Source organism: Littorina saxatilis, linkage group LG3 (genome assembly GCF_037325665.1).
Source record: "Littorina saxatilis isolate snail1 linkage group LG3, US_GU_Lsax_2.0, whole genome shotgun sequence".
NCBI lineage: Eukaryota > Metazoa > Mollusca > Gastropoda > Littorinimorpha > Littorinidae > Littorina > Littorina saxatilis.
The window spans coordinates 13658386-13667306 of record NC_090247.1 but is presented as its reverse complement, the minus strand read 5'-3'; positions in this window follow the sequence as shown (position 1 = coordinate 13667306).

Below are 8921 nucleotides of genomic sequence, written 5' to 3'. Positions count from 1 at the left end.
TGTCACAATGTTTTCTGTTCTTGTTTCGTCAGTCCGTGAAGTAGCACGCCTGTCTTCTGCCCTTTTCTTGTCGCGGCGTATCTGTGACGGGGGTTTGCGTCTCCACGCGCCCACTGGTAATGTCGGCTCGCCATCTTGTTGATCTGCGGAGTTGAAGCGAAGCACGACGACAGGTTTGTCGCCTTCGCCCGTCACCTTCCAGGAGATAAGAGCGTGGTCCGCGATAATGGTGGTCAGAATAGACTCCAAAGTTTTAGGTAGGCCTAAAACTGACATCTTAGTGGCTGTTGTTGCTGAAAATGTCGAACTTTTGACACAGCAAATGTGTTCGTGTCTTGCCACAGCGACCACCGGAAGTCGAGCCGAGACAGAGAGAGAGAGTGAGAGAGAGAGAAATGGTTGACAAGACAAATTACCCCCCTTGGCAGGGTTGCTATTTTGAAATCTTTGATATTGTCAAAGATCAAATATTTATTGATGATGCTGCCTAACCCACATGACCATATGTTTCATTTGATTCAGAAAACAGCATTTTAATTTATATGGGCTAATAAAAAATATATTAGTAGTAGAAAAACAGTTGTTCGAACAGTTGAAAAAGGAGGGCCAGGAGTACCATAATTGCAATCATAAATGGAAAAATGTTATATTTTCTGTTTGTCCCAAAGTTAAATATTTATGTGAATTAGGTCCTAGCCTCCCAGATGATAAAAATTAGAACAGTTTTTGGAAGAATGTTTTTTCGGCCCAAAAAAATTGGCAGTAAAATAAGTTGTGAAAATCCTAAATAATGATTGCAAAAGCCAATTTGTTTATAATGAGAATGATAAAGTAAAAGGCAACTTTTTTTCTTCTTTTGTTTGATAAAACATGGTTTGAAAAAGGTGTATATTGTATAACTGGAGGAATACCCGGCTTCGCGAGACAGAGACAGACAGCGTGGCGGTTCACCACAATCACCTTTGAAGGCGAAGTCCTGTCAAACGGGATTGAGAATTTTAGAGCTTATTTCTTAGCCCTATATTATCTGTTATGGCTTCTCAAATGCCAGAACATACAGACACACAAAAGCCGCCAGACCCCATCACAAACAGAACTCTACAATCCACAGGTGTTGACTCCACACACACACACACACACACACACACACATAGACACAGACACAGAAGCCGTATATATCTATCTATATATATAAATATATAGAGATAGATGACAGTGGATTTTTCGATAAACAGATTCGACCTTTGCACTTTTACAGTGAGGACAACTTACGGGTACATGCAAGGAAAGCCCACAACTTCTAAGGCGAACAACTCTGCAGAGTCTGCTGTGAAGGGCGACGGTAGTCTCCCTGTCACACTCGACCCCCTTTGAATGTCCCTCCTAGGTGGAATGGGAACGGCACGAAAATGATTCAGTGGCCTGAACATTTCATGTCGAGTCCCATCGCTGTCGACGACGCCAAATGTAACCGAGTGCCAAAACACCACAATCACCTTTGAAGGCGAAGTCCACTCAAACGGGATTGAGAATAACTGTTATGGCTTCTCGAAGGAAGGCCTGAACATACAGACACACCAAAGCCGCTAGACCATATCACAAACAGAACTCTACAATCCACAGGTGTTGCCCACACACACACACAAACACACACACACACACACAGAGAAGCCGTATATATATATGTATATCTATATCTATAAATATATAGAGATAGATGACAGTGTAGTTTTCGCGTGGCTATAAATTGATTCGACCTTTTCACTTTTACAGTAAGGACAACTTACGCGTGCAATCGTGACATTCTAAAAATAGTAACGTAGTAACGGGAATATGGATTGATGCCACACGAAGGAAGGGAGATAAACGCTGAAAACACTGGAGAAGATAAGGAAGAGTTACTGGGAATGGATCCAGAGAAAAACAGAGAAAAACCAAAATCGGTTCAGCGCTGCGCGCTGAGAGCACGTGTTGAAATATCTCATCGATGAGGTTGTGTCCGGGGTGTAGCTGAATACGGTCTCCAAATTTGAAAAAGATCCACCGAGAACTTTGGCCGTGCATCGCGGACACACACACACACACACACACACACACACACACACACAGATAGACAGACACAAGTCGTATGTATATATAGAAGCACATGATGTCAGCTGATGGAACCTCTTTGTCATACAGAGCCTTTAAAACAAAATACGATTTAAACACAGATTTTATTACATTTACTGGTCTGTTTGAACAATCGTTTTAGAGCTGGTTATGTATCAGCGAGGTGACCCGTCTTCGTCGGAGGACAGTTGTGTGACGAGTTCTGAAAGTGTTGTGCTGTATATTGAGGAGAAAACTACACAACCTTCTGGTACATGTTAAAATAAAGTCACGTTACTGCAACCCCTGACTGGCGTCTCTATTCAATGCTTCCTGATCTGAGCACCCCACTCCACCCCACCCCTTCACATGTTCATGCTAATATATATTTGAGCGCCGGTGTCACGATTTCATCTTTCGCCTGTGTACATATTTACCCTCGACATATACTCAAGACTGAAATGTTGTTTCCTGGTAAAATTAAGAAGTGAAATTATTTATGGACGAAAAGCATGTCAGTTTCTTGCATGTGAAGAAAATTGGTGGTACAATTTAATAGATTTCACCCCCAAAATCGAATTCTTCGAAAACGTGTACTGAGTGGTTACGTCCCTTGAGTAAGAAGGAAAACATTTTAGGATGAATCAAATTTCTAAGTTAAATAAAACAAATTGGTTGGACAAATTTGGCCCCATGAATGTAAGGTACACAAGGTCTCTCATCAGTACTATCGAAGGGTGTTTTTTTGTTCAGTGTGGAGTTTATACTAGATCAACGAGGCCGAGAAGCGAAATATCAACACGGCGAAAGATGAAAACGTCACACCGGACCAGCTCGCTTTATCAGCGACTTGACACAGTGACACCACGGGGGATAACCGGTCAAAGGCCGAACAGAAGCCGAAGGCCGCTCATGACACGTGTGAAGGCAAGTTTTGTCTGTTTTCTAGGTATTGTTTGATTTATGTCGGGATTTAAGGTAAGCTACTGATTCAGCGATGACTAAATTTGTTTCTCGATGCATAAAAAGTCAGGGAGCGATTGATATTTGCCCGTAAATAGCCTTCAAAGCTGAAAATGTCCGCGATCGAGCACCGGAAATGGCTGTTCGATGGGTTTTGCAAGTAGAAATGTGCTTTATTTCACCAAATCAGCTCGTATTTGGTGTGGGTACGGGATTCTAGAGGACGAAGGAGTCATAAGATGTGCAAAGAAGTGCTATTTGGGAGTAGAATAAATCTTCCGAGACAGTAGACAAGAGAAGGTCATATTTGAGAGATGCGCGTAGGCCGATTGTCTTTCCGACAAGCGAATGATACAGCAGATTAATCATTCGTTTTGACCAGAAACCTAGTCTCTAGTTTTTATGAATGAGTTTTTTAATTAAAACAATCACGAGAACTCTCTCGCTTAGCCTAATGGCTGTTCGATGGGTTTCGCAAGTAGAAATGTGCTTTATTTCACCAAATCAGCTCGTATTTGACATCGGTTTGGTATATATATATATATTTTCTAATCCTACTGCGAACTGGATAGCAGACGCGGCACGACTGTTGCACCACACTTTGAAGTAATCCCACACTTTGAAGTAAATTACTTCAAAGTGTGGGGATGTGCCCCACACTTTGAAGTAAACCCATTTTTTACTTCAAAGTGTGGGGGGATCTTCCCACACTTTGAAGTAAACTCAGTTTTTACTTCAAAGTGTGGGGGGATCTTCCCACACTTTGAAGTAACTTACTTCAAAGCGTGGGACTTTTGCATCGCCTGTTTGAGCCTGATGATTTTGTCAAAAAAAAATGGCAAAGTCTTTTGGATGAGTGAACAGAAAAAGTGAGCGAGCCAAGAAACATAGTGATGTTTGTTATCAGGCTTTAAGCAATGTCCCATTGTTGAGTGTGACGAAAACTCGTGGTGACGATTTTAAAACATGTTGGGTCACGCATGGTCCAATCTTACATGGTCCAACCTTACATGGTCCAACCATACATGGTCCAACCATACATGGTGCAACCTTACATGGTCCAACCTTACATGGTCCAATCTTACATGGTCCATATATATATTATTGGACCATGTAAGATTGGACCATGTAAGATTGGACCATGTAAGATTGGATCATGTAAGGTTGGACCATGTAAGGTTGGACCATGTAAGGTTGGACCATGTAATATTGGACCATGTAAGATTGGACCATGTAAGATTGGACCATGTAGGGTTGGACCATGTAAGATTGGACCATGTAAGGTTGGACCATGTAAGGTTGGACCATGTAAGATTGGACCATGTAAGGTTGGACCATGTAAGGTTGGACCATGTAAGGTTGGACCATGTAAGGTTGGACCATGTAATATTGGACCATGTAAGGTTGGACCATGTAAGGTTGGACCATGTAAGGTTGGACCATGTTATATTGGACCATGTAAGATTGGACCATATAAGGTTGGAACATGTAAGGTTGGACCATGTAAGATTGGACCATGTAAGGTTGGACCATGTAAGATTGGACCATGTAAGATTGGACCATGTAAGGTCGGGCCATGTAAGGTTGGACCATGTAAGATTGGACCATGTAAGATTGGACCATGCGTGACCCAACATGTTTTAAAATCGTCATCACGAGTTTTCGTCACACTCAACAATGGGACATTGCTTAAAGCCTGATAACAAACATCATTATGTTTCTTGGCTCGCTCACTTTTTCTGTTCACTCATCCAAAAGACTTTGCCATTTTTTTTTGACAAAATCATCAGGCTCAAACAGGCGATGCAAAAGTCCCACGCTTTGAAGTAAGTTACTTCAAAGTGTGGGAAGATCCCCCCACACTTTGAAGTAAAAACTGAGTTTACTTCAAAGTGTGGGAAGATCCCCCACACTTTGAAGTAAAAAATGGGTTTACTTCAAAGTGTGGGGCACATCCCCACACTTTGAAGTAATTTACTTCAAAGTGTGGGATTACTTCAAAGTGTGGTGCAACAGTCGTGCCGCGTCTGCTATCCAGTTCGCGGTAGGATTAGAAAAAAAATATATATATACCAAACCGATGTCAAATACGAGCTGATTTGGTGAAATAAAGCACATTTCTACTTGCGAAACCCATCGAACAGCCATTAGGCTAAGCGAGAGAGTTCTCGTGATTGTTTTAATTAAAAAACTCATTCATAAAAACTAGAGACTAGGTTTCTGGTCAAAACGAATGATTAATCTGCTGTATCATTCGCTTGTCGGAAAGACAATCGGCCTACGCGCATCTCTCAAATATGACCTTCTCTTGTCTACTGTCTCGGAAGATTTATTCTACTCCCAAATAGCACTTCTTTGCACCTCTTATGACTCCTTCGTCCTCTAGAATCCCGTATCCACACCAAATACGAGCTGATTTGGTGAAATAAAGCACATTTCTACTTGCAAAACCCATCGAACAGCCATTTCCGGTGCTCGATCGCGGACATTTTCAGCTTTGAAGGCTATTTACGGGCAAATATCAATCGCTCCCTGACTTTTTATGCATCGAGAAACAAATTTAGTCATCGCTGAATCAGTAGCTTACCTTAAATCCCGACATAAATCAAACAATACCTAGAAAACAGACAAAACTTGCCTTCACACGTGTCATGAGCGGCCTTCGGCTTCTGTTCGGCCTTTGACCGGTTATCCCCCGTGGACACAGATCTGTCGGTGCACACTAAAGATAAATCTGAATGCATGAACACGGACCGTTGCGTGTTTGTTTGTTTTATGGGAGTGGTCTGAATAGATCGCACTCGCCGCGTTACTCGATTATTAAGTGAAAATTCGATTACCTGCTGCAAGGGTTTACTTCTAGACGTTGCGGGGAAGACGGGACCGACAACGACGACTGAACCGAGGCAGGTGTGTCGTTCGGCATCATCGCACGTAGTGACACAAGTAGCGTTTGCGGGGAGAACGAGCGCCAGTGGCCAGAAGAAGAAAACTCGTTGTTTCAGCACGCGTCCCGGACCGCTGAGCCGAAATGTGAGCGCCTTGTGGCGGAGTGGTAAGACGTTTGCCTTCAAAGCCGGCGGTCTCGAGTTCGAGTCCCCTAAGATTTTTGCAAAACATGATTTTTCAACTTTTTGTTCCTTCTTTTCTGAACTATATATTCTTGTATTTTATTCTTATTGATTTATCACAAAGGTTTTGAGTCGTGTATTGGAAATCGAATATACTCAATCAATCAATCAATATGAGGCTTATATCGCGCGTATTCCGTGGGTACAGTTCTAAACGCAGGGATTTTTTTATTTTATTTTTTATTTTTTAATTTTTTATGCAATTTATATCGAGCACATATTCAAGGCGCAGGGATTTATTTATGCCGTGTGAGATGGAATTTTTTTACACAATACATCACGCATTCACATCGGCCAGCAGATCGCAGCCATTTCGGCGCATATCCTACTTTTCACGGCCTATTATTCCAAGTCACACGGGTATTTTGGTGGACATTTTTATCTATGCCTATACAATTTTGCCAGGAAAGACCCTTTTGTCAATCGTGGGATCTTTAACGTGCACACCCCAATGTAGTGTACAACGAAGGGACCTCGGTTTTTCGTCTCATCCGAAAGACTAGCACTTGAACCCACCACCTAGGTTAGGAAAGGGGGGAGAAAATTGCTAACGCCCTGACCCAGGGTCGAACTCGCAACCTCTCGCTTCCGAGCGCAAGTGCGTTACCACTCGGCGTGAGTGCCATTGAACAGCTTTCCCACAATCCCGTATTCTATGTTTAGTACAGGATATCCCCAAGGAAAGGTCAAAGGGCATATGTATCATTGCGTGTCGACTGCTGGTAATATTAGTAAGGTGTTTCTATCATGATAGGCTTCTGGTGTTACCTAAAGGTAAGTAGCACACATGTGCAACTCCGTGTCAGTCTATGATACACGACTTTAGATAAGAGGGGGAAAGAGTGGAAGGGAGGGGACAAGAAACCATGGTTGTTTTTTGGGTTTATTTTTAACGTCCCTTCAACCACTTGGAAACTGTTGACATTGATTACATTGGGTAGGATTCTAAACTAGAATGGACCTTGGGGCAACACTGTGGACGCATACCTGTGCAACTTTCTCACCGCAAAATTGGATCCTGTAGTTCATGTTCATTCCTGAATGTTGAGCCCCCTGAAGGTCTGTTTATTTGCTTGTTTTTGTGTGTTTTTGTTGGCAGATTTTTGGATAGTACTAACCTCTGGTTCATCAACTGCGTTTGATTTTCTTTGATCGTGCAGGACATTTGTCAAATTAACACGCGTAACGTTTCAAGGCTAGATGAGGATCAAAGAAGAGCATATATATATATATATATATATATATATATCAACATAAACTGATGTCTCCAACAGACTTTAAAGGCTGATCAGATGGTGATCGAGTCGTGGGTTTCGCGTGAGGGATTTATTTCACGGTCGATTGTCAGTGCAAGAATCGTGCTCAAGTTAACCTCCGTCAGAATGACTTGTGTCACGCACGACCCAGTATTGTCAAAGATGGTTTCAAAGTAAAAAGTATGTGTAATACACTACCCACGCCACCATACCGGGGAGAAACGCTTGTGTGCCTCTTTGCAGAGTATGGAATCGATTATACAAAATCCACGCCCGCCAGCGGGTTAGTGATAAACACTGTGACATATTCCTGCACTTATTCCATCTGGGTCGAACACGACGCACGCCAATGGAATTGTGCAGTTCAAATTACATCATCGTTTACTTGCTTGATATAGGCAAGAAGCAAAAGCCGATTATTGAAAAACAAAAAAACAAAAAAACAATTGGCTACATGAAAAAATAGAAACGAAATGTTTCACTCTCAAACCTTGCATTAAGGAAAGATAAGGAATACAATGCAATAATTTTGTTTAATCTGTCTGTTCAGAATGTCGGAGTTTAATTTTCTTATTAAGTAATTTATATGCTTCCAAGATAAAAATGCAATCCTTTAGTCCGCACCGGGTCAAAGACTGTTAACCAGTTAAATGACCACAGTGCCGCCTCAATCATTTTTTTAAAGCAAGATAGGACGTCGTTTAAGGCATTTGTTGAAATAAAATGAAAAAAGTGTCTCGGGATACCATCTTGAAGAGTTAACATGTGAGGTTTTAATAAGATCAGCCCCGTACTATTTTACACACACACACACACACACACACACACACCATCACCCTCGTCTCGATTCCCAGTCTTCCAGAAAAGATCTAGTCAAAACTTGTCTAAACGTAATAAAAGCAGAAAGAGGACGCACCGCCAGTGCATTGCTTCTTGATATGTATTCGTAAAAATACACAAAAGCAGTCAAGTTATCAAAAAGTAAAAAGTAAAAACTACTTACAAGCTAAATTTAAAAACACAACTGATAGTGATATGTGCTCGCAAAAATACACAAGATCAGCCAAGCAGTAAAAGTAACGAAAATGCATATCATTCAAATACATGTAGTACAAAAGTATACAATAAGAAAACAGCGTGTATGGCACATAACAGCTAACCACCAGCTGACCTTCATACGTATCAGCAAACTAACCTGACACCAGTCAAACAGTAGCGTGAAATTCAATTCAAACGGTAACAAGACACAAATAGCTGCAAATCAGAATGATAAAAAAGAACCTTTTAAAAAGGGAAGATGGAACATAACATTTAAAAATGCTTTCATTATCGTATAAACTACGTTGTTAATCTTCACAGATCTGTCCAACCGTTTACATGTGATAAATATATATTTCCACTTGCACGAGTACTTAAATGTACTGTCTATCTGGCTGTGTTTTTTTTATGTAGAATTGGATATTTCTGCTGATTTAATTTT